A 14,677-nucleotide genomic window follows, 5' to 3' on the forward strand; every position below is an offset into this window, starting at 1 on the left:
ACCTTTTGTTTCTCTCATCCTCCTTTGTCTTTCTGTCCCCAAACCACCACACACACACGCGCGCGCGCGCGCACACTTTTATGTTTCCCTTGATGACTCAGCTTGCTAAATAGTTTCCTCCTTTGGGACTACCTTTAGCACCATGGTTTTCATGGAAACCATGATTCACAGGAAAAACCCTCAGAGAGGACCCAAAGTGCAGGGATGAGGTCTAACTCTAAGTGACCCAGGGAAGACTCTGTTTTCTCATCTGCAAAATGGGTATTGTCATCACATCTGTTCTCTAATGGATCTTGGGCTCCCACTCAAGTTTTTGGAGGGATGTATGTTTTGCTTCCCTCAAGATGCACCTTCCGCCTCCTTCATAGCAGCATTATTCACAATAGCCAAAAAATGGAATCCACTCAAGTGTCCATCAATGGATGAATAAACAAAATGCGGTACATGCATACAATGGAATGTTATTCAGCCGTGAAAAGGAAGGAAATTCTAACGCACACAACAACATGGATGAACCTTGAAGACATGATGCTAAGTGAAATAAATCAGTCACAAAAGGACAAATACTGTATGATTCCACTCATATGAGGTACGAAGAGCAGTCAAATTCAGAGAGACAGAGAGTACAATGGGAGTTGTCAGGGACAGGGGAGTGGGGGAAAACAGAGTTAGTGTTTAAAGAGTACAGAAGTTCAGTTTTAGTGGTGATGGTAGCACAATGATGTGAATATATTCATACCACTGAGCTGTATGCTCAAAAATGGATAAAGTGATCAATTTCTGTGTATTTTACCACAATAAAAACAACAACAATAAAGTTGAGTGAGTGCTACTCTGTGACAGGCTCTTGAGGTACAGAAACAGCCAGATGCCTCCCCATCAAGGATTGGGGTGACAGGTATCTGTGTGTGTGTGTGTTATTCACTCAGTCATGTTTGACTCTTTGCGACCCCATGGAGTCAATCAGGCCCCTCTGTCCATGGGATTTCCCAGGTAAAAATACTGGAATGGGTTGCCATTTCCTTCTCCAGGGGAATCTTCCCAACCTAGGCATCGAACCCACATCACCTGCATTGGCAGGCAGATTCTTTACTGTCTGAGTCACCAGGGGTGACAGGTGCCACAAAGCAAAGCAGATAAGGGGAGAGGCAGCTGCTCTGTACGGGGAGTCAGGGAAGCCTCTCTGACACCAGAGCAGAGGAAGTGAGAGGCAAGAGGGGGCCAGAGCCTACAAATGCTGTGGTGGCCTCCTAGGGATTTGCTGAATGAAGGAATGTGGGAGTAAGAGCAAGGATGGGACAGGGATGACTTGGGCGGCCCGTCATGACACCAGGACCAATCCTTACAAGTTCTCTGTCAATTGGTCGTCTCCTTTCCCCCTCACAACAAGCCTGTGAAGTAGGAAAGACAAAAATTGGTTCTGGGACCCACAGGCAGGAGAAGGGCCCTGGTGGCCTGATTCCAGAGCCCAGTTCTTTCCTTGGGGCTTCAGGAGAGATAGGAATGCTTCTCCGGGCCACCTCCCATCGCAGGGCTGAGCCTGCCCCCAAACACACAGCCGAGGGCCCCTCTCCCAGCCCCACTGCATAGGGCATCACCTGCAGGCGTGGCCTTAATCAGCCCCTGGCCTGAGCTACTGTCCCCACGTGGAGATCCACCCATTCAGAAGATGGGGCACTTGAGGCCAGCGAGGTGTGAGCTGGCAGATGAAGAGGTAGCCTCCCGGCAGGGCTTCTCCCCTCTCCCTGCCAGGAGCCGCAGCCTCACAGTTCTGGAGGGAAGGAAGACAGCACAGTCAGCAGTTTCCACTGACTCTTTCAAAATCACTGACAAGAACTGAGGCTTGTGAGACAGCTCGGCCAGGCGCGGTTCCCCCTTGCCTGCCCCTCGTGACTGCACAAAGCCGATCTGTGCTTCAGCTCCAGCCCCGAGGGGGTGGGGGACTCTCTAAGTAGAGTGGGGACCTCACCCATGGCTCTCTCAAGGAAAGATCTTCCTCTTCAGGAGAGGCTCTGGAGCCACGGGTGGGGTCTCCCAAGCCACGGGTGGGGTCCCCATTCTACTCAGCCCAGGATTCAGGCTACTAATGGCATAGTTGGGCTATCCAAGGCTTTTGCTGGTTCAGGCAGCATGTGCAGGAAGAGGCTCCCCTTCATTCTAAGTTCCCTTCCTGCAAAGCTCCCTTTTCTGTGCTCACCACCCCCCAAACTCAACATGGTTTATCACAGAGCACAGGTGGCATGCATGATCATGAAGAAAACATCCCTCCACAGTCCAGTTACTAAATAAACCCCAGGGCAAATCTCGATTTGTTGAACCCTTTGTGTGCCGGGCCCTGTGCTGGGCACATTCCATTCATGGCATCATTTAATCCTCCCTAACACCCTGATGCCCATTTAAAAAATGAGGAAACAGGCTCAGAAATGTTCACAGGTGTGACGGAGGCCACCCAGACAGAGTGAAGGGCAAAGCAGGCTTGTCAGTGCCCGGTTCAGCTCTCTACCCTGCACTTGCCCACCTCTCAGGCCCTCGGTCAGCCTCCCGGGGCAGCAGGCCTGAGCACAGTCCTCGATCTGGCACTTCTGTCTTACCCCTCCCCACACAGTGACACTGTACAAACTGTACCAGGCACCCCGGGCTAGCAGGAGGTGTCCCCGGCCCGGCAGTTTACCCTCGCTACACTGCCAAACCTTGCTGCCCAGAGGCCACTCGCCTCCTGGCCAAGGCATTAGTCAGGTGGGCTGTGGGTCCCATGGGGACTGACTTAAGGCTTGCCAGAACACAGCCCTTTGCCCTTCTTGGTTTTATCCTCCATAAATAGTGACAAGGACAGTGATTTTGGTAGGACAAAAGAAAATTCTAAGAGCGGCTAAATGATAATTCCCTCTAGACAGTTACCTCTTCTCTCTGGCCCAAGATTTTCCTCTCCTGGTAACTCCAAGGTGATTTAACTGTGCTCTCCTTATACAGGATTACCCAATAAAGAGCTCCTCATAAAGTTCAACCCTGAAGCAGAACACCACCACCTCCACCCCTGCAATCACCTGCCAGCCTTAGAAAGAGCTGGAATCAAGTCAGAAAAGCCAATGGTGTTCATTTCAAAATGCATATGTGGGCCCCATGATTTAATCCATAAAACACCTACAGAGTTAAAACACTGAGCTTAGACAATAAACATATTCTTCAAGTTCTTTTGTTGAGTTCAAAGACAAACTTAAAAACTCACCAGCTTTTAGAATGAAGAAAAGTCTGTTCTTATAATTCTATCATCACTGTTACCACTATTTTTCACTGAGTATGTCTGAGGTACAGAGGGCAATGCTAAGCATTTGGCATGGAATGTTTAGGTTAATCATGTCAATACCCCCTTCTACAGAGGACAAAACTGAGTGAGTTTCAGAGAGGTTTCACAACCTGTCATCTGACATAAAGCAATTCAAAATATACTAAGATACTAAGGCTCAGATTTTACTCTTCTTAAAGCCAGAAAATGAATCAAATTCATCATCTTTTCTTGAGTTACTTTCTCAGATTAACTCAAAATTTTGCACTAACTGTATATGATTTTTTAATTTTCCAAAACAGAAGAAAGTAAGAGAGATATGTGTGTTCAACACTTAAAGACCTCACTTAAAAAATCTTTCCTATGACCATTTGCCCATTGGTGGTCCTGCATGTCTCCTACTTAGCTGATTTAAGGTCTAGCTATTTGCCTGTCCACTCAGAGCACCCATCAGCCCTCTCTCCCTGGAGTCAGTACTTGGGGTGGCTGGGCTGGACTGGCCTGGGGAAGAGGTCTGGTTGTGGGTAGGAAGGCATGGTTGAAGGTGTGGAGATAGGCTCTGAGGGGTCTGTGACTTGAGAAAAGGGCATCAAACCAGATGTCCTAGAACCCAGATTTGAGACCCAGTCATGCTACTTGCTGGCACTGCCAGCATTCCCATCTTTGGGAAATAGCTCATACCCCATGCACCACAAGGAGAGGAATTATGTGTCCATCAGGGCCTCGGACAAGGCTGCAGAAGGTGGCTGGGTTCTTTGTTCTGTTTCCTAATAAATCACAACTCATTTCCAAGTGCTGCTTCTCTCGGTCTTAAATCAAACCTTCCTTAACACCCTCCCCCAAGAAGCAGCTAAAGAATCTATCTGCCAATGCAGGATACATGGGTTCAATCCCCGGTCTAGGAAGATCCTACACGCCACAGGGCAACTAAGCCCAAATGCCACAACTTCTGAGCCTGTGCTCTAGAGCCCAAGAGCCACAACTAATGAAGCCTGCATGCCTAAAGCCCTTGCTCCAACAAGAGAAGCCACCACAATGACAAGTCCACGCACCACAATTACAGACCAGCACCCAGTCACCACAACTAGAGAGAAGGCCACGGCAGCAGTGAAGACCCAGCACAACCAAAAATAAATAAGTTAATTTTTTTTTTAAATGGAATCTAGACTGAGAGGCAGGGGTACTGAATTTACCTGCCCCAACACAGCTAAGCCACCCTGGTTTGGCTGAATCCAAATGTTTTTCTTCATCCCCTCCTACTGACTCCTGATTCAGAGAAAGCAGGAGAAACTTTGGGTTCCTGCCTATTTGAAGAAGAAATAAACAGGGGCAAAGGAAGAAGAGAGTGCAGCTGAACTGGGTAAGAAAGCTCACTGAGCACCCAGGGCCTCCCTGACGGGTGTTGTCAGCACATAGGGCTCTTACCCACATGCACCATTACGGCAATTTCTGGATCGTTGTTTGAAATGCCATACTCCATCACCTCCACCTGAGCTGCTGAGTCCTCACACCTCAGAGGAAATGGGGTGTGGCAAGGGGCAAGGCAGGGTGACCTCACTGACCTCCTCTCCCAGCTATAGGGGAGGCAGGAGGAGCACAGGCCCAGGGATTCTCCCTGTCCTGCACTTTAGACACCCCTTCCGGAAAGGTGACAAAAGTGAGATTCTTAACCTTTTGAGAAAATGACTCAGAGCTCTGAAAATGACTATGAGCCGTTCACTCACCCCCAGCCCCATGCTTGAGACATGAAAGGGTGCAGCAATTCTCTTAGGAAGCCAATGGAGAGTCCTGTACTCCTAACCCACCATCACACGCAGCCACTTTTCTCACTAAAACACTGTTCTGATCAAACCACTGCCCTGCCCAAAAACCTTCAATGGTTCCCAGTGGCCTAATGAATGAAGACAGGTCCCTGACACCTCTTCCCTGCCCTCAGGTCCCTTGTCTTCTGCGCACACCCACTGGACCCCAAGACTCCCACACCCAGACCTGGCCCACAGGGCATGTGGGCCCTGCCCAGATATCCCCACCCTGCTAGCCACTCCCCCAGAAAGCCAGTCCTCACTCACTCTTTCTCTCGCCCTTCCAGATCACTCTTCTGTTCTAATCAAGACCCTACCCTGAGCCTCAAGGTGAGTGCAAAGAAAAAGAGAGCAAGCCGGGCTGTCAGGCAAGAAAAGGGAAATTTATTAGAGTGAAATGAGAGGGTGACTGGCCCTTAAGGAGAACCAGTGTCCTCCCTTTCTGACAGGGTCTTTCTTATAGCCCACCAATGAAAAAATTCTCTGAAGAGATGGTTAATTTTTAGCCTGTAGTTGAGTCCTGTGGTCACGTAGCCAGAGGTCTGGAATCTGGTGGTCTCGTAGCTTTGAGAAGGTAGGCCAGTGAGGAAACAGAATGTCATTTGGGCAATTTGGTCATCTCAAGGATCACTGTGATTTTATTCTTTGTTTGCGAGGTCAACATAATGAGCCATCTTAACAATGAGACCCCATGTGGGCCCTATCAACGCCCTCTCCTGACCTTTGGACCTTTCAAATCTCTGACAGTCCGCTTCCCTGGGATCCTCCTGGAGACACTGCCTGCAGCCCTGTCAATCACACTAAGAGCAGGCAACAAGAATCTGGGTGTCACACAACCCTAAAAGGGAGATAGCAGTATCCTCGCAGTACCAATGAGATTGAGGCATAGAGAGGTTTTAGCTTCTTGCCCAGGGATCACAATCCCACTCTCTGAGATTAAAGGAAGGGAGAGAACTTGTAGGGCAGGAAGACAGCAGGGGATGATGGGGTAGGAGGCCCTCCCAGAATCCCTAAGACTCAGGCCTGGCTACTGTTGGGTCCCTTGCCCACCCACCAAGTGAAGCAAAGCTTCCTAGAACCCGAGTCCTAGAACCCAGGACTGGTTCTGGGCCCCAGTCCCCTCTTGGCCATCCCTTCCTCTACAGTGCTCTTTTCTTCCACTGACTGTCCAAATTGAACCCAAACCACCAAGTCCACCTCTCCCAGGAAGCTATTGCTCCATCCTACCTCCCCTCCCTGCACTTGTGGGCCCACCCATCACCCATGTTTACAGTCTCTGTGGAACAACATCCTCCCACATCAGCCCCTCCCATCAGGTGTTTCATTGGACAGTTAGTCATTATTAGGATGTCTTCAAAAAAATTTTCTTTCTATGATCAAATCAGCTTAGGAAATACCAGTTTATTTTCTGCAGGACTCTTCAAGAGTCTTTTAAATGCATTCTGAATCTCCCACAGAATTGTAGAGTGGCTTTTCCAGTTTCTACACCTGTTTGTCCCCTGAAACCTTGAGGCTTCTCAGAACAGTCTTTGAGAACACTTCCTCCTCCCATCCCCTCAGGCTTCCCTGGTGGCTCAGCAGTAAAGAATCAACCTGCTAAAGCAGGAGATGCAGATTCGATCTGCAGGAGAAGGAAATGGCAACCCACTCCAGTATTCTTGCCTAGGAAATCCCATGGACTGAGGAGCCTGGCGGGCTACAGTCCATGGGGTCACAAAGAGTTAGACACAACTAAAGAGCAACAGTCCACCCCTTCAGGACAGCCTGCACAGCAGGGAGCACATGGGTAGGAATCAAGGAGGGAAGCATCGGGTCCCCTTTTAGGAGTTATGAGTGACATTCTGGAGCTCAGCCTGAAAGCCCCTCCTGGCACTGCCCAGGGCAGCAGAACCAGTGTCTTCTCTTCCTACCTTCCTTTGGGTAAGGTGACTGCCTACACTTCTGCTAGAGTCTAGAGGGACCTCATTTGACCAGTTGCCTCAGATACTACCCTTCAGGCTATGCAAAGCCCAGAGAACAAGGGGTCTTAGGAGATTCCCCCAAATCAAGCTGGACAGCTCTTCTAGGCAAATCACTCACTCGACTCCATCATTAGCCCATGAGTTTCAATAGTAATCCAGGATTAAAATGTATTAAGCTGCCATTCTGGGAAGATGCAGTGTTCCACTCAACAAACCCTGCAATTCTCCCCGCTGCTCCCCAGGGAGGGAACTGAATCCCTCAATTTACAGGAAACTGAGGCCTCAAAGCAGAACAGACACTTGCTTGTAGTGACCCAGCCAGGGGCAGAGCAGAGAGAAGCATTCAGGCCTCCCCACGCCCACGTGGCCCAACAGCAACTCATGCAACCATCAGGGCAGCTTCAAGGACTCACGCAGGCCAGGCGGGGATAAGGGTTACTTGCTGGGGGGTAATGGCTCAGCAGCTGGGAGACTTTCGGGGCTTTGAGCAGAAGATGGCATGTCTAGGGCTGGAGTCAGCTGTTTCCCTAATCTCCTTGGCCACACCCTGGCTAGAGGAAGGGTGCTCACCCCAGATTGGCTAACCATAGGCCAGCTTGGCTGTGGGGAGAGATAAGATGCCCTACATGCTACCCGCATGTCATCTTGCCCTGGGGCAGTCACCTAAGATACTTTCTCATGGTTTTGAGAGCTCCTCAAAGTCTGGCAACCTAGAAATCAGGCTTGTGTTCCCAACCTGAGACCCAAGTCCCCAGAAGCCCCTCACTTGGCCCCACCTCCCAACAGAGTAGCCCCTCCATCCCATAAACTCTTCATAACTCCCCTCTGCCCTGCCCTCATACAAGTAGTCTCTACACCTCCCCCAACACAGTCCACAGGACCCAAGACAGTCTCCTGTTTCAGGTCTCACCTGATCTGTGCCCATCCCTGCATCTGCCTGGCCCAAAGTCCGCAGTCTCAACCCTCACTACACAAAGATAACCCATAAGCCAGCAGCATCACACCACCCAGGAGCTTGTTAGAAATGCAGAGTCTTGGGCCCATCACAGACCTGCTGAAATGGAACCTGAATATTATTAACAAGCTGCCCAGATGACCCACATGTATGCTAGATGTTTGAGAAATACTTTTATAGACCACTGATGTAATCAAGTCCTTGCACCCATGGCAAGCTTCGACAGCTCCTTGGGGGCCTAGTGAATCAAGTCTAGACTCAGTGACTTGGCAATCAATGCTTCAGCTGACTTGTCCAGGCTTGGGCTCCCACTCCACCTCAGGAAAACCATCCCATCCTGTGTTGGCCAAAGCCACCCAGGACTTCAGAGCCCCCTTAAAGCGCCACCTCCTCCAAGAAGCTGTTCTGAACCATGTCCCACTATATCACATCTGGCTTGGCTCACTCTTATTTCCTGATGAGTGGGGACCCTGTCCCGTGTTCCCAGTGGCTCCAAGCACCAGGATGGGGCACTGAAGATGGCAGGTGCCAATTCCAAGTAACAAGGCCCAGTGCCAGTTATTGGGAAGTCCACCCTCAGCTCTAGTCTGTCTTCACCTCAACTCAGCAGACAAGGATTTGGGCAGGGTGGACAAGCCCATTGCATACTTCAGAGAAGAAGCACTCCTCAGAAACATGGGCTTAATGAGCTTCCAGCAACAATGTGGAAAATGCAGAGAGAATGCCTCCGAATCTCCCTCTTTTCCTGGGGGACTGGGAGGTCTGCTGAGATAGATAAGCAGATCCCCTAAAACCTGGGGTCAGAATGTGGAGCAAAGCAACTCCATCCCTGTGTGGTCAACAAACCTTTTTTCTGCCTATTAGCCAGGCCCCTGGAAGGCCAAGTCACCTGCCCCGAGGCATCCTCATGACCAAACAGAAAAGCCTCAAAGGACAAGGCTGCCACACCCTCCTGCCAACCCCCTCCTTTCTGGCCCAGATCCTGCAGGCTGGCATCCCATGGGAAGTCCTTGCTCCTTTGCCCTGGGTCTTCAAGAAGGTATTCAAGCATGGACCTCAAGGAGTTCCTGGCTTCCACAGCCTCTGGGGATCAAAGAAAAAAAGTCTCTTGACTCTTATTTTACAGACACAAAAAGAAGTAAGGACAAGGCCAATACTGAAGTAGAGTAAGCTCTTTTCAGTTCCCATTTCTCTGTTTCCCCAGCTCTGCTCCCACCTTCAACCCAGCCCTACTTAGACCCCCATCCAGGTTTCCCAAGGCCAAGTCTGAACCTCCACATCATAACATCCTAGATTGAATCCAGAACAGGCTAGTTTATCTGCAGAGCTCCTATCTGACCTCTCTAGAGTCCCCACAGGCAGATGAAGAGGGCAATGGGGCAATGCTGAATCAAAGAAGTGATATTCTAATGGTCGTATCTCAAGCAGGGAGCTGTTTTTGTACCAGAAGAAAATGTCCTCCCTAGCTCCCTGAAATCACATTATGCATGACACCGTATTTGGCTTGGGCACAGTGCCCCTCCTAGAAGAAAAGGAGAGGCATGAAACAGACAGACTCAGCCACCCACTCTGAGTAAGGACCCCTTCTACCTTAGAGGGTTTGACTTCTTTCCTACCTCTCCAGCCCCAAGGCCAAGCACCTTTGGGAGTCAGGAAAAAAAAACACTTGTTAAAAAGACTTCAGCTCACATATCTGAGAGGTAAGAAAGAAGTGACAGAGTAGAGTGACTTAGGGCATGGATTCTGAAGCCAAATTGCCTAAGTTCAAATCCTTGCTCTGTCACTATTGAGCTGTATGACTATGCCTTGGTCTTCCAATCTGCGAAATGGGAATAAGACCTATCTTATAGAGCTGTTAAGAGGATAAAAGGAGCTAATATTTGCAAAGTCCTTAGAATACTGCCTGGCACCCAGTGAATATACCAGGGCCCTGGACTAGCCTCTTGGCCTCTGCTCAATTTCTCCCACCCAGGACACCCTCTTTTCTCCCTGCTCTATCCCAGCTCAAAGCCTTTCCTAGGCATGCCAGCCCAGTTGTGATCTGAACCCCAAGCCCCTAGGTCTGGCACTCACCTCACAGTCTTATCTTGGTCCATCACCAGTCTCCCTGTCTAGGGCTGCGCTTCCTGCCCCCAGATCTGAGGACCCTTGACTCCTAGCCCTTCATTCTGAGAGCACTAGCCAAACAGCTCAATTCTCAGCTGGGCTCCTCTGTGCAAAGAGGAGAGCTGTGGGTGGGAAGATAAAGGACTAGAGACCCCCCAACCTCAGCTTCTTCCTCCCCTTCAACTCTCTGCCCCCAGGGCTGGGTACCCAGCAGTCAACCAAGAAAGTAACTTGAAATAAAGCCCTGGCTGCCCATGCCATCTCTATCTCCTGAGTAAAAAACACACACAAGCACACAGGTACATACCCTTCTGTTGACCTAATCTGGATTTCCACCAAAGGGAGCAAAGGAAATCATTGATCCCCAACCCACAGCAATCCACATCAACTCCACACCCCCTATCCATCCAATCTCCCACTACATGTACAGGCCTGCCTTTAAGCCATTTGTACTGTCTCTACTTCCCTTTTCCCACTGGCCCCCTCAGATTCTTGCAGTGATTTGCACAACTGCTTTCAAGGAAAGAAAATAAAAGTCCTCTGATCACTTGAGATTTACAGGGGGCTCCTGCACTGCCTGACCTTCCCACCTGGCTGAAGATTTCCTGAGTATTGGCTACATTCCAGGCATTCTGCTAGATGCTCCAGATGCAACGGTGGGCCAGTCCTCAGGACGCTACACAAAGTAAACAGACGACTGCAACAAATGGTTATGAACTGTGATAAGCACAATGAAGAAAGTAAACCACGTGCTATGATGAATTACAAAGAGGATGGGAAGGCATATGTGAGGTAAGACCTGAAAAACAAGAAGGAGCAGAGCCAGTCCAGTAGAAAACCTTGGAAGTACATTCTAGGCAGAGAAAACAGCACAGGCAAAGGCCACAGGGCAGGAAAAAGCTTAGGTGTTCAAACGGCAGAAGTGATTCAGGTGTGGCTGTCAGAAAAATGCAAAGGGGACAGTGGTCAGGATTAGCCTAGGGGAGGTCAGCAGTGACCAGATCATGGAAGACCTGAAAGACCGGGGAAAGCTTTGAAATTTTACTCCAAGTGCAAAAGGAAGCTGTTTAGGCTCTTAGAGGAATGAGACTACTCAATATTTTTCTAAATTGTTCTTGTTGCTGTTAAAATCAATTTGAGGAGGCAATCGCAGACTTGGGGAAAGCAGGCAGAAGCTACTACAGTATTAAGGCAAGACAGAAAAGGTAGCTTAGCCTGGGGCAGTAGCCTAGGGCAGTAGCATGGAGTCAGAGTATGAAGAATAGGCCTGAGATAGATTTGGCAAAAGACCTTGCTGTAGTACCAGCTGTGGAAAGAAGGAAAAAGATTCCACCTAGTCTCCTGTCTTTGACAGCAGGTGCGTTATGGGGCCTTTACTGAGATGGGAAGGCCACAGGAGGGTCATGCTTGGGGAGTGCAGTCAGGACTCTGTTTCATCCATATTAAGTTTTCATACCTATAACATCATAAATCATTAGATTGTGGCTGGATAGAGAGGTTAAACTGAAGATAAAACTTGCTACATAAAATTATGAGAATGAAAATGATGTACATTTAAGATGTGTGCTTGTAAATTAATGTTTGAAATTAATGATTTTAAAAATTATAAGAAAAAAAATGAGAGCTTGAGGGGAACGTAAATAGAAGGGACTCAGGAGAAAGGAGGGGGTAAGAACAGAGCCCAGGATTCTCCAACATTTACAACTGTGTGAAAGAGTCATCCTTAAAAACAAGTAAGGAAGGGCTTTGGTAGGAAGAAAGGGGGTTTGTGAGGAAGAAAACCAGAAGTCAAGAGAGGACATTACAAAGAGTGATCTAGACCAAGGATCTAGATCTAGTCAAGGAAGATCTGCTTATAGGGGAGTGTAAACCACTGGAGACCTTTACTAGGGCAGCTTCAGTGAAGCGGTGGGACCAAAGCCAGGTCAAGTGAGCTGAAGAACACAGAGACCATAGGTACAGGCAGCTCTCTGGAGAAGTATTACTGTGAAGGGAAGTGAGGTCATCTGTAGCTGGGGGAGAATGAGGGATGAAGAAAAAAAAGGTGGGGGAGGGTCATAAAAGGGAAGCAGTGGGGTGCCAAAGCATGTGAAGAAGGTACTGCTGTGAATGATCCAAGAGGAGAGGTAACTGAAGAATGAGGGACAGGGGGCAGACTACGTTGGAGTCCTAGTGGAGGCATTAGCCTGAGGCAGGAACTGGGATGCTGGGCAAAGATGCAAAACGCAGATGTGGGTCCTTCACTACACACTTTCAGATGCATGCATACCCATTCCAATGACCCCCACCCCCACCCAGACACCTGCCGTTTTGCTGCCTGCTCCAAACACAAACAAGTTACCCACCTACTTCGCGGTCTGGCACGGGATGTGCCACCACCGGCAGATCCTGCAACCAACCTGTGGGCACAACTCACCACAGGTGCCAGCTACAGCGCTTGTCTTATCAGGCCATGCCTTTTCCTGGTGCAAGCTCCGAGGGGGTCCCCAGCCTCTGACCGGCTCTATCTCTAAGCCCCTCCCCCAAACTGAGCACTCAACACTCCCTACCCCTTTCAGAGAAGGTAGGGAGCCTAACCTAAAGCAGCCTGTGAGCCCCTAGTTGGCTTTTCGGAGAGAGCTGCTCCCAACCCGGTCCGGGGGACTCCTCCCATACCCCCCGCGAAGAGACTACCTGGACGCCCTTTGGGAGGACGGCCCAGCCTCTTCCAGCGTCCCGACCATCGCCCCGGCGCCTTCTCTTCCTTCTCCAGTGCCCACCCTCCGGGTCGCCCGAGCAGTCGCGGGGCGTCAGCGCCCGGCTTTGTCTGCTCCCACCGAGGACGCCCGCCGGGGACGTCTCCAGTCGCACGCAGCCCCAGGGTCCCGCCTGCCCTCCACGCCAGCGCAGCCCCTGCCCCGGGAACCACCGCCACCGGGTCGGACTGCCGCCTCCCGCAACACGAGCTAAGGGGCGCGGCACCCACCGCCCCCGCCAGCCTCCGGGAACGCCGGACACCCTCGCCCTCCCGCACGACCGCCGCTCTAGCTGCCCGAGCCCCGGACCGGCCGAGCCCTCGGGGCTGCTGCGGGCCCCTCACCCTCCCGCGGTCGACTCAGCCCCAGCCTGCGCCCGAATGGGGCCGGCGGCCGGGGGTCGAGGATCGGGGAGCAGGCGCGCGCTGTACCTTTCCCTGCTGAGCCGGGGAAGAGAGTTTTCCGTGAGTGGCGCTCCACCTCGGCCTCCTCCGCCTCCCCTTCTCCTCAGCCGCCGGGCTTCCTCCTCCAGCCGCTGCTGGGACCTTAGGGGCCCGAGCCAGCCGCCGCGGCCTGTGTGGGGCCCCGTTCAGCCTCGCGTCCCCGACCCACCCCGCCCAATCCGTTCAGGCCCAGCCCCCGCTCCGCCTTTAGGCGGGGACTCGCCGAGCTCCTCCCAGGCTCGGCTGGACAGGAGCGGGGAGGCTGGAGGCCGCGTTGGCAGAGGACCTCTGTGTCCCTTCTTGCAGAGGGACCGGGACCCAGCGCTCCCTACCTGAGCTCCAACGTCCCCTCCTCAATCTGGGCACCTAACGTTCCCACCTGTCCCCCAAAAGAAAAGCAGTTAGTCCAGCCCTGCCTGCGCTATGCTTGGGTGTAAGGTGGAGCCCAAGGGGCCTGCCAGGCAACAAGCAGAGCTAGGCCCCTGGACTCAGTTTACCCGCAGAACTCCAAACCCTACCGTCGAAAGGAAGAGGAACCTCTCTCTCCTCCCAGAGCTGCCTTCACTTCCGCAGATCCACTGGATCTCAGTTGGGGGCGGGGGTGGGGTGGTTTCCTAAGGGGCTACCTCTAGCCTCAGATTGTCCGCAACACCACTTCGCACCCAGCCACCACCACCCCTTCCCATGCCACCTCACATTAATACTGGTGCAGAAATCTCAGCATCTCTGTACACTGGTGCCAATCAAATCTCAGAGACAGAGTCTTGGGTGAAGTAGGAAAGGATAGCTTTAGTGCTTTGCCGGCAAAGCAGGCCACAGCTAGCTCATGACCTCAAAACTATGTGTCCCAATTTGGGGAAGATAGTGAGAAGTTTTATATTAATTGTTTAAAGAGGGCATGATCAACTCCTGGACATTCTTCTGCTGGGCTGGTGGTGAGGTAAGTAGGAGTCAGCATCATTAACCTTCAGGTCCAACTGGGGTCTACATGCTTGTGGGCAGCATACCATCATTAATCATTAACTTCCCCCACCTGGAGCAGGTTTCAGTATCTATGAAATATCTCAAAGATGTTGTTGTGTGTATCCCTTGAATAGCAAGGAGAGATAAAGGGGCCTTCTTAAAGGAAAAGAAATAGAGGAAAACTATAGACTGGGAAAGACTAGATATCTCTTCAAGAAAACTGGAGATACCTAGGGAACATTCCATGCAAAGATGGGTACAATAAAGGACAGAAACAGAAAGAACCTAAGAGAAGCAGAAGAGGTGTCGAGAACAGAAGAACTATACAAGAAAGATCATAATGACCCAGATAACCATGACAGTATGGTTACTCACCTAGAGTCACACATCCTGGAGTGTGAAGTGAAGTGGGCCTTAAGAAGCATTACT

At 50.8% G+C, this 14,677-nt stretch overlaps 1 protein-coding gene across 5 annotated transcripts in view; it reads right to left on the bottom strand.

Annotated features, from left to right (window-relative positions):
* SMOX (spermine oxidase) overlaps nucleotides 1-13,440 on the bottom strand; it is a 35,121-nt gene extending 21,681 nt beyond the window's left edge. For 3 of the 5 annotated variants that reach the window (XM_055544282.1, XM_055544281.1, XM_055544284.1), the window contains exon 1: nucleotides 13,274-13,440. The gene's annotated coding sequence lies outside the window, so the exon portion shown is untranslated. The remainder of the gene's footprint in view (nucleotides 1-13,273) is intronic. The other 2 variants (XM_055544285.1, XM_055544283.1) reach the window with 1 other exon arrangement.
* Between the last annotated feature and the right edge of the window lie 1,237 nt (nucleotides 13,441-14,677).

This window comes from Bubalus kerabau, chromosome 13, assembly GCF_029407905.1.
Source record: "Bubalus kerabau isolate K-KA32 ecotype Philippines breed swamp buffalo chromosome 13, PCC_UOA_SB_1v2, whole genome shotgun sequence".
NCBI lineage: Eukaryota > Metazoa > Chordata > Mammalia > Artiodactyla > Bovidae > Bubalus > Bubalus kerabau.